This window comes from Hipposideros armiger, unplaced genomic scaffold, assembly GCF_001890085.2.
Source record: "Hipposideros armiger isolate ML-2016 unplaced genomic scaffold, ASM189008v1 scaffold_582, whole genome shotgun sequence".
NCBI lineage: Eukaryota > Metazoa > Chordata > Mammalia > Chiroptera > Hipposideridae > Hipposideros > Hipposideros armiger.
In genome coordinates, this window is record NW_017731932.1 from 196,122 (window position 1) to 206,009 (window position 9,888).

Sequence of the window (9,888 nt, forward strand, 5' to 3'; positions counted from 1 at the left end):
ATCTGATATTCAAATTTAACTGGGCACTATGTATTTTACCTGGCAACGCCACTTGGGACTCGCTTTGACCAACAGCATACAGCAGAAATGACGATGTGCCGGGTCCGGGCCTAGCCTTAAGAGGACCGCTGGCTCTCACTTCCCCCACCCTGGAAGCACACCCTGAGACCACCGTGCTGTGAGGAAGCCCGGCAAGCCACGTAGAGAGAACACATGGAGAAGCACTCAGCACCAGACACTGAGCAGGGCCTTGCCTTCCAGGACAGTCCAGCTGCCAGCAGCATGCAGTTGAGTGAGTGACCTCAGTCTATATCACGTGAAGCAGAGGACAATTTATCCCCAGCCCTGCCCAAACTCCTAACCCACAGAATTGTGAGAAATAACAAACTGTGGTGGTTTTAAGACCCTACATTTCCAGTAGGCTTCTAATATACCGAGATAACCGAACTAACCCCGAATGGAGCATTCTTGCATTATTTTGAATTTAGTCCCAAAACCTTGTGGGGTCCTCTGTGGTGGCTCCATCAAGCTTGGTTGCGATGCCTATGCGATCTTGTCCAGTCTCACTGTTGTTTTTCCTTAGGGAGACACTGAATCCTTGAGGTTCAGGGCACGGAATTTGGAAATAGCCAGACTTGGGGCTGGATTCCGGCTGTGTCGCACAGAGCTGTATGACCTTGGCCTCTTTTTCTGAAAAATGACTATGTTAATATTAATTACCTCATAAGGTGGTCCATGAGGATTAAAAGATTTAATATCTATAAAACGCTTAGAAGAACAATGCCAGGTCTTTCATCAGAGTTCAGCACATACTAGCTGTTATTAGTCATCCTTCCACTGAATAATTCCTCGAGCCTGTGTTATGCTACTATTTATCTCCCTTATAATTTCTATCCAGTGGAGAAAGTTTAATAAAGCCACAAATTTCATGACAACAAGGGTGGCAGGCTCTACCACCAACAAACCACTGTTCTCCATCTGGAAAGACTCCTGGGCCTAGAGAAACACAGGAGGTAGCTGACCTTTCTAAGACCCTCATTCTGCCACACCAGTCCCTCAGTCCCTTCTCCCCGGGTCCTTCTCCCCGAGAATCCAAGACACTAACTTGTCTAAGATCAGATACAGTTCATAACGGGTAGACCCAGGTCCAGCTGACTCCAAAGCCTGTGCTCTGCTCTAGTGCACAAAACCCCTTGGAGAAAAGTGTGCAACAAGTTTACATTTCTACTGCTTCTAAAAAACCCAAAGAGCTGCTTCTGTATTTCCCACCAGGGCCTAGCTTTCTACTGATCCCATAGAGGCTTCACTCAGGAGTTCCCAGTTTCTACAGAGCACTTTGAAGAGCAACTTGGAACAGGAAAAGGGAAATGGAGACAAGAAGCAGAAAGAACTAGGAAATGAAAGGGGCCTCTGGTATGTTGGCTCCACCCCGCTTACCACCAAAACAAACACCAATTCCCTCTCCCTCCACCCCTTCCTCTGTCCCATCTTACTGCTAGCATGGAGTTTTCCATGTGAGTCACAACAAATAACAAATCCACCTCTTCCAAGACAAGCTCCAGGCTGGTTTCAAGGGTGGACAAGTAGTGATTCATTGATTGAATCAGAAAATTGGGGCTTGAAGAGGAAGTGATAATGCCTAAAGTAGCCAAAAACAGTGATCTATGTAAGATACCTTCTAGTTCTGACATTCAGGTGAAATCTGAACCCTCTTGGCAGTACCAGTGAACCTATACACTGATGAAGGATATACAGGTCAGGTAACCGCCATTAGAGGCAATATAGTTGCTTTTCTTCCCAATTATTACTGTCAGAGAGATAAAGGTGGCCAAAACAGGAAGCAAAATGCTCCCAGAACCCTGGGTAGAGAATACATTGTCAACTGATAACTCTTCAAAAGACCACCAGAAAACCTCAACCAAAGCTAAGCCGATTAGATCTATTTTAGGAAGAGAGAATACAGTATAGGATCTCAGTGTTGCCCAAAGGTGGAAACCAATGGAAGGTATTTATAGGGTTTGGGGGTCTGGACTCAAGTGGTTTAAGGGGGATCTTTCAAATCAGGGAGCAGATCAGGATTAGACAAAGTTAGTGACATTATAGTTTAGGTTTCGTGGATACAAGAAGGAAGGCCCTGAAAGCAAATCATGATAAGTAAACTATTGTTTGTTGAGAAAATGGTTTGCCCAGATGAGTAAACTCTTGTCCTGATAAGAGAGCTGTTTGCCCAGAGGAGCAACTATTTATTCAGATACATCATTGACTGGATGAATTTCATGAAGCAAACAGTGAAATTATTTATTGGTTTAGAGTCATATCTTCCTAGACCTGGATTGCCTGGAACAATTAGTCAAGTCATGTTGTCATAGGGAGTCTCAGCTCTCAGTCCCAATAGTTAGGCAATGTGGGTATAGATGGTCTGGCGTCTACGCTCAGAAGGGAGGAGGCTATTGCATGTTCATTGTGGAGAATTGACACAAGGAAGGGGGCATCTGCGAGGAAGGCGCGTCAGACAACTTGTGCAGGTTGGAACGCAGTGCCGAAGGTCAGAGGACTCAGCACTCTTTTCCTTCTACAGGTAAGAGTCAGCAGGTCTCTCCCAGGTAAATAAACTCCCTTTTACCTGCAGGACCCATGAGCAATCCATTCTCTCATCTGCTGAGACTCTCTCCCAGATCAGTAGCCTAGGGACTGAACTTCTTTTACCCAAACAAGTCATTTGCCTAACAAGACCCTTCGCTTTGCTTTGCTTTGCTTTGCTTTGCTTTGCTTTGCTTTGCTTTGCTTTGCTTTGCTTTGCTTTGCAGTGATGATTTCCCCTGGGACTATGGAACCCAAGATGCCAGGCTCCCCAAAGGAAGAGCCAATTTCTTCCTTCCTGGCCTAAGAAAAGCAGTCTCTCTGCATCCCATTCTCATTGAAATTAGCCCTCCAGGCCCCATACCTGGAGGTGTCTGTCAGAGAGTTGTTTATAATGGTGAAAAGTTGGAAATACCTGATTGTCAACCAAGGGGGCCCAGTTAAGTAAGTAATGGCACGCATACACAACAAAACAATATGCAGCCATTAAATATGATTAGGTAGGCTCTTATTGACTGATATGGGAAAATGTCTGTGGCATCTCGCTGAGTGAGAAAGCAAATGACAGAATAGCTTGTATAATATGATTCTGTTTATGAGGGCATTGAGAGATTTATAACATGAACACTCACCAATTCCCATTTCTGTGGTGGTGGGATTTCAGATGACATTTTACTTTCTTCTTGGTTCTCTTCTGTGTTGCTTAAATTTATCACAACCAGCCTGTGTTATTTTTACAAAGAAAATAAAGCTATTTTGGTAAGAGGGAAGAATTATGTTGTTTTGAGGTGGTTTTGAGGTAGAGAGAGGTATTTTCAATATTGTTAACTAAATAAAGCAATTATGGTATAATCCATATATATCATCAAGCACGTTTCCCAGGATATTTTGATCAAAAGAAATAACAATGGGGGGAAGCCACATCTAGGCCTTCAATGTTGATATATTAGCACTTTCAGTCATTTCCTGTGACACCTGCAGATTATATTGACACACGTCACTGTGTACGTCTTGGCCTTGGGAGCCTTTTGAGTCTCAACAACATGAAGAAAAACAGGCCCACAGGAGCTGGACACCGTAAATGGAGAGGGTCTGTCCCAACGTCTTGTGGAGAATCCCTGCTCCCCAGGGGCTCTCCAACAACCCTCACCAAGATCTCTCCAGCATCCCTTAGAGACAAACCTGCTGTTTCGGGTCTGCTCCTGGGAGAACCAGTCACAAATTCCCACTGGCACATTTCTGAATTCGGCGGGTCATGATGAAAAAAGCCAGGTGAACTAAAGACAGGAGGAGCCTTCCTAGTAATAAGGAATCTGTAAGCTTTATTCACATCTGAGAAGTTCTCACTGAGAAAGCTGGTCAAAGGCAATCAATGAAAAAAGGACAGAAACACCCCCAGGAAGTCTCTGCAAACAAGGCTCATGGAAGGAGGTTCACTGCTCAACCACTGGTGAGTGGGCAGAGGGGTGGAACTATTACCAGTAAGGGCTGACACTCCGTTATCCTGCCTTCTTCATAAGCCATGCTCAAACTCTTCGGCTCTGATCGTCAGCCCCAATACCTAGATGAACAGGAAAAAAATCAGAGCTCAAAAACTCTGTGCAGTAAATTCGAAATTAATTTCCTTAGGCCTCTACCCTGGGGCACTGTTCTACTCCTCTCTCCTGTGGAAAAACTCTTCCTAGGGGAAACCCCCTTGACATCCCTGAGTCCAAGTATTTGAGTGGCCCTTGCAGGCACTTGAGTTTGCAACCCTTGGTCCACAGGGAAAACTCTCAACTCCTTGGTATTTTCTTACCAGCCTGTCCCAACCTCAGTTTCCAGGGAGTACCCCCCCACCTGCAGTTCCCACCAAACACTTACCCTATGGCCACAGCTAATGGCTGGGCCTGGCCTGAATGGGTCCTGTATTTGCACGTAGCACTTCCTTTGCTTACGTGTTCCCCAAAGGCTGGAATGTGCTTCCTTCATCACTTTGATGATCCCTTTGAAAAATCTCTTTGCTATCCTTCTAGTCCCAGCCTAAACGTGACCTCTTCTGGGAAACTTTTCCAACTCCTGCAGGTAGAAGTCATCATTACTTCCTCTGTGCTCTGGTTTGCCTTTGTTAAAGAAAAAAAAATGTTTAAGCTATCAGAAACCAAATATTGAGTGAAAACAAATTTTTTTTTTGTACTTTTAAGCAGGAAGCCAAATCCAGCCCACTCTAGGAAAACTTCAGACCTGAAGATGTGGGAGTAGAAATGAGGTAGTTTTCTAAAGCCAGGAGACCATGAACTGTCCATTCCCATGTTAAAAATGCAAAGTCCCTAGGTGATACTGACTGGCTGCTGGCACTTGGGTTTTTCCTTAGAGAAGATCTGGCTTGGTTGGAAGTGGTCTCCTGGGTACACACAGTGTCTGACTCAAGTCAGGTTGTGGCATCAGCTGCCTCAGTGAATCAGGAGAGAGTCACCCGTGCAGTGGACCTCGTCAGCAAGCCAGGAGACCAGGCCAGAGCTGATTACACGTATTACCTCCATACCAGCACTCACACACGGCACTACAGGTCAGTTTTGTTTTTCTCCCATTAGACATGACTGCCTGGAGCATTCTGTCTTTTTTTAAATCTTAGTTCCCAGTCACCCAGCCCCTGGCCCAGTGCTGGGTAGACAGAGAGAATGTTCAATCACTGTTGATGCTTGACTTCAATGAGATAATGCAGTGAAGTGCCTCACAGTGTCTGGCACATAATAGATGCTCAGCAAATCATAGCTTTTGTCAGACAGACACGTGAGGCCAAATAATGGGCAGGAATCTTTCCCCAAAGAATAGGGAGAGATGCCTATAGCTAAAGCCCAATCGAGCTGCTACCAAGTTCAGGGGTCCTTCTTTCCTCTAAAGAGCTGACACCCTCACCTCCAAATCAGGAGGCTGGGCTTGTGAGCCATTTTCCCACAGAGACAGCCATGTGGAAACATCCAGGGGTCCTCCTTGGGCCAGGCTCTATCCAACTGTGTGTGGGGAAGGGGAGCAGGGAGCAGTTCAGTCACATTTAATCCTAGATTTTATTGTTGCCATCATTTCTTGGAGAAGGTCACACGGTTGGGAAATGGTAGCATCAGCCCAGTTACCCAGAGAGCAGGCTCTTCCCACAGCTCAGGGCAGCCCCGTCGTCACTCTGAGCCTTGGCTCTCAGCTTCTTTAAAGCTCCTGCTGCCACTGAGTCCCCTTTAAAGCCCTTCATAATGGTTTGAAGTGTGCCCGCTGGCATTCCCAGCTGGACTGCAAACGTCCTGGAGGCAGGGAGTATGCCTTGCAGAGCTGGGGTTTGCAATTAGGACTCAATGAAATCTGGTTGGAAATTACCAAACGGACCTGTCCAAACACCAACTGGACTGTTGCCCAGCTGCAGACCCTGGAGCCCTGAGTTTCTGCAAGAAATCCAGAGGCAAGTTGACAGTTTTTCTTTCCTCTGGGAAAACCTTATCAGCTCCTAGACCTGTCTCCCAAAGGGCTTCTCTCCAGCAAGGAGAGGTCTCCACCTGCAGCACGGAGCATGTGAGCCGCACCTAGGAAGGAGAGTTCCTTCTCTCTCCATTGCGACGAGTTCAGGCAGGCGCAGAGGAAGGATGCTGAGTCACTGACGATCAAGAAAGCCAGGGAACAGAAGAGGGCAGAGCGGCCTCTGAAACAGGGCCCAGTTGGCACCCCGATAATAGAGGCCTCTCCACGTCCCTGGCCTCTCCTTTCCTTGATCTACCTATGGCTTAACAATAGATCATCCCCCTGTGGCTTGAGCTTGGACTGTCCCCTGTCCCACCCAGTTCCCTGTTTTAGGAAATTACCCTGAAATCTATGATTAATACCCTTAGGCTTATTGATCACAATCTCAGTGGTCTACCAGGCTAATCCCATCATTGTTCCTGGGTTGCTGACTTCACCAGAGAATCATGTGGCCAGAGGGAAGGCTCCCTGCAGAACCCTGAAAGCCATCACGTAGCCTCTGGAGGAATTCCCCGATTTCCCCTTAAAAACCCCATGCTGGTCTGAGAATGTTAAGGCAGTTTTGGAGGTGTTAACCTGCTGCCTTCTCAGACCTCCGGTGCTCTGATAATAAACGCTTATTCTATGACCCAATTCCTGTGTCGATCTGTTGGCTGAGCTGCGCAGGCAGCTCAAGCCCTGGTCTAGTTTGGCCTCCGGTTTCACCTCTGCTGTGTCAATGTCCACAGCCTCCCTTCTGACCCCTGTTCAAGGACATCAAGGCTTTTCCTAGGCCCAGGCCAGGGTCTCTCAACCTTGACACTATTAACATTTGGGGCTGGGTAATTCTTTGTTGGGGGTGGGTGGCTGTCCTGAGCATTGTAGAAAGTTTAGCAGCATCCCTGGCCACTACCTAAAATGCCAAGTAGCAAGTGCCCACATCTAGTTGTGACAACAAAAGATGTCCACAGGCATTGCCAAGTGCCCTGCGGGTAGAGAGGAATCAACCTGGTTGAGCGCACAGGCCTCAGAAAGCTTCCTGGCTCTCCACCTCTTCCTTATGCAGAACCTGTGCAGGGTCTCAGCCTTCCTCCTCTCCACTCCTGCAGTTGCCTCTTCCTAGCAATGCCTGAAGATTATCCCTCAGGCCCTACTCACATCAAGGACTGTTGCTGCTTTCAGAGCAGTGGATGAGGAGTAAGCAATGATCTGAAGAAAAAACGCAGTTCCCAGAGTTTAGGGAGGGAAGAAAAAGCCTGGAAGGGACGCAGGCATCCCCATCCTATGGTAACCAAAAGTCTTGAAGGACTGAAACAGCGCTGCCCAACAGAAACATAATGCAAGCCACAAGTACAGGCCACGTATGTAGTTTAAATTTTCTAGTAGTTCCATTTTTGTAATCAAAAGAAACAGGTGAAATTAATTTCAATACTATGTTTTATTTAACCTATATATCAAAAATACAGTCACGGTCAATATTTAAAAACTAGTGTGGATGGAAAAGGAGCCACCTGTTAAACCTGACAAGCTCAGGGGAGGCCAGCATGGCGGGCCCTACAAACTCAGAAACCGAAATTAACCACATGGGATGGTCTGAACATAAAAATTCCTAACTAAAAGGGGCCATGGCTGGTAGTCACATGTGGGCCTGTAGCTTCCTTGACAAAGGTCAGTCTTTACTTTAAGCAAGGCTGCCTATTGTCCTTTTGCATCTAAGATAACAAGCCCTTGGAATGTCAGAGTCATCCCTTTTTCCAGACCCCTCAGGGCGCAACCCACCCACCAGAGACTACAGAATCCCTAGTTATTATCTTGTTCCCCCACATACCATCTCTATGTGCTATAAATGTTAATTATCATGTACTCACCAGTATAAAAGAAGTGTCTCTGTTTTATTTTTTATCCAATCCCAGAGATTTCCCCACTTTGCTTTCTCCCACCCCCTTAATCTACTACGAATGGATTTCATGAAACTGATTCTAAAGTATAAAATAAGCTGTGAAACTGCCATTCTCCAGAGCATTTTCTTAATTTCTTGAGATTCTGCTCTCTGGCGATTGTCGTCAGTTTGGCGCAAATAAACTCATTAAACTTCTCTACAGGTTTGGACATTTCTTACGTCAAACACTAGTCATAAGATATTTTACATTCTTTTTTTCATACTAAGTTTTTGACATCCGAAGCGTATCTTCCACTCACAGCATCTGTTTGGACCAGCCGCACTTCCAGAGCTCAGTAGCCACATGTGGCCAGCGGCTACCCTATTGGACAGGGCAGGACTAAGGGTTTCTTACAGAAAGTGAGGTTCACCCTGCCCTCCTCCCAGCACCAAGGAGCCTCCAGAGTCCAAGGCCTTAGCTACACAGTGAGGCAATCTGCCCTCCAAGAAGATCTTTATAACTCAGAGAACAAGGTACCCATTTCAAGAGGCCCCTGTCCCATCCAAAACTACACCCCTGTCTTGGGCAGATAAGCACAGCAGCCTGCAGCTTGTCTCACTGGTTCTTTTCAGACACTAAGACCTCAACCTTTCCACTCCACAGCCCTTGCCAGGAAGAAAGCCATAAATTCTCAGGGTGTAAATTAGCTTAACCCCGCCCTATACTTAGACTTCCTCCCAGGAATCAGGTAGCTACCCCCAGCCTTATGCACCCTTCTTCCTCCGCTGGAACTGTTTGCTCACTGCTTGCCTAAGGCAATGCAGGACAGCAGATCAGGCGGTCCTGTGGACCCGCCTTGTGTGCAATTATCAGTTCATTAGCCTTTCACCCAGTTCTGCTTCCTGGTGGACAGATGCCATGCAGCTGAGTGACTCTTTTCGGTTAATAAATTCCCACGCCTTGCGGACAATTTCCCAGTTAAGGCACCATACCTAGGATTGGAGGCCTTGGTGGAGACGGATAGCCTCTCATGGGTGGTATCCTCCTCTTCCCTTGTTCTGCCAGGACTTGCGCATCTACATCAACTCATCCTGCCTCAGGCAAAGACCCTGCCAGGGGCTTGGGTGGAAAAAGATAGAAAAATCCTGAGATGGTGATCAATGAAAGGGAAGAAATTCCAAGGTTTTCCAAATTTTTTCTCACTGGATATGTCCCCAGATCATCATACGGCAGCTTAAAAACAAAACAACAAAATTGGTCTCTAGTATGTGAGGCCTGACAGATAATAGGATCTCAGTAAATACATGTGTGAATTTGTTGTCAGTGACAAACACAGCCCATACCCTGGAGGGAAGGGGACCTCTGAGAGGTCTCCATGTTTGAAGCTCAGGAAGGAATGAAGACTCCTTATCTGCAGTTTCCCAATGTCCTAACTTTTTATCCACAGAGGCCTGGGTGGATGGCCAGATGTGTGACTCCTCCGTCACTGCGAGCATGCTGTTTGTCCAGACTGCCCTGCCTGTGTGGCCATGAAAGCCCCAGGTCCCAACTGAAAAGTCCTGAGCCAGTCATTTTCCGCCTGGAGCCAAGTTCCTCTCTTCTGGCTTCTAGGAGCCTTTTCAGTTCTGTCTCTTAGAGATTTCTTTTCTTTAGATTTGAGCTCAATTGTATCTTTCAAATTACTTTTTTTATTTTTCAACTATAGTTGACATACAATATTATATTAGTTTCAGGTGTACAACATAGTGATTACAATTTATTTTTTGTTATTAAGGTGTTTTTTTTTTTTCCTGCATTTCTACGTCTGAGTTGGGAGGGAGCTCTGGTTTCTGCTGTTAAAGTAACCACATTAGGCCCAAGATGGAGTCACTCTGGCTAAGTCCCATGTCAGCAAACCAAAACTTAACCAAGCTTCTATGCTCAGCTCTCCCAGAAAAAGAAAGCCTGGGTCAACCAATCCGGG

The 9,888-nt window shown here is 46.4% G+C and overlaps 1 long non-coding RNA gene across 1 annotated transcript; it reads right to left on the minus strand.

Annotated features, from left to right (window-relative positions):
* Positions 1-3,987: 3,987 nt before the first annotated feature.
* On the minus strand, positions 3,988-9,067 carry LOC109371641 (uncharacterized). Its single transcript, XR_002121906.1, has 3 exons — positions 8,918-9,067; positions 4,444-4,682; positions 3,988-4,141 (listed from the first exon to the last, which is right to left on the minus strand). It is a non-coding gene; the product is annotated as an uncharacterized LOC109371641 (long non-coding RNA).
* Between the last annotated feature and the right edge of the window lie 821 nt (positions 9,068-9,888).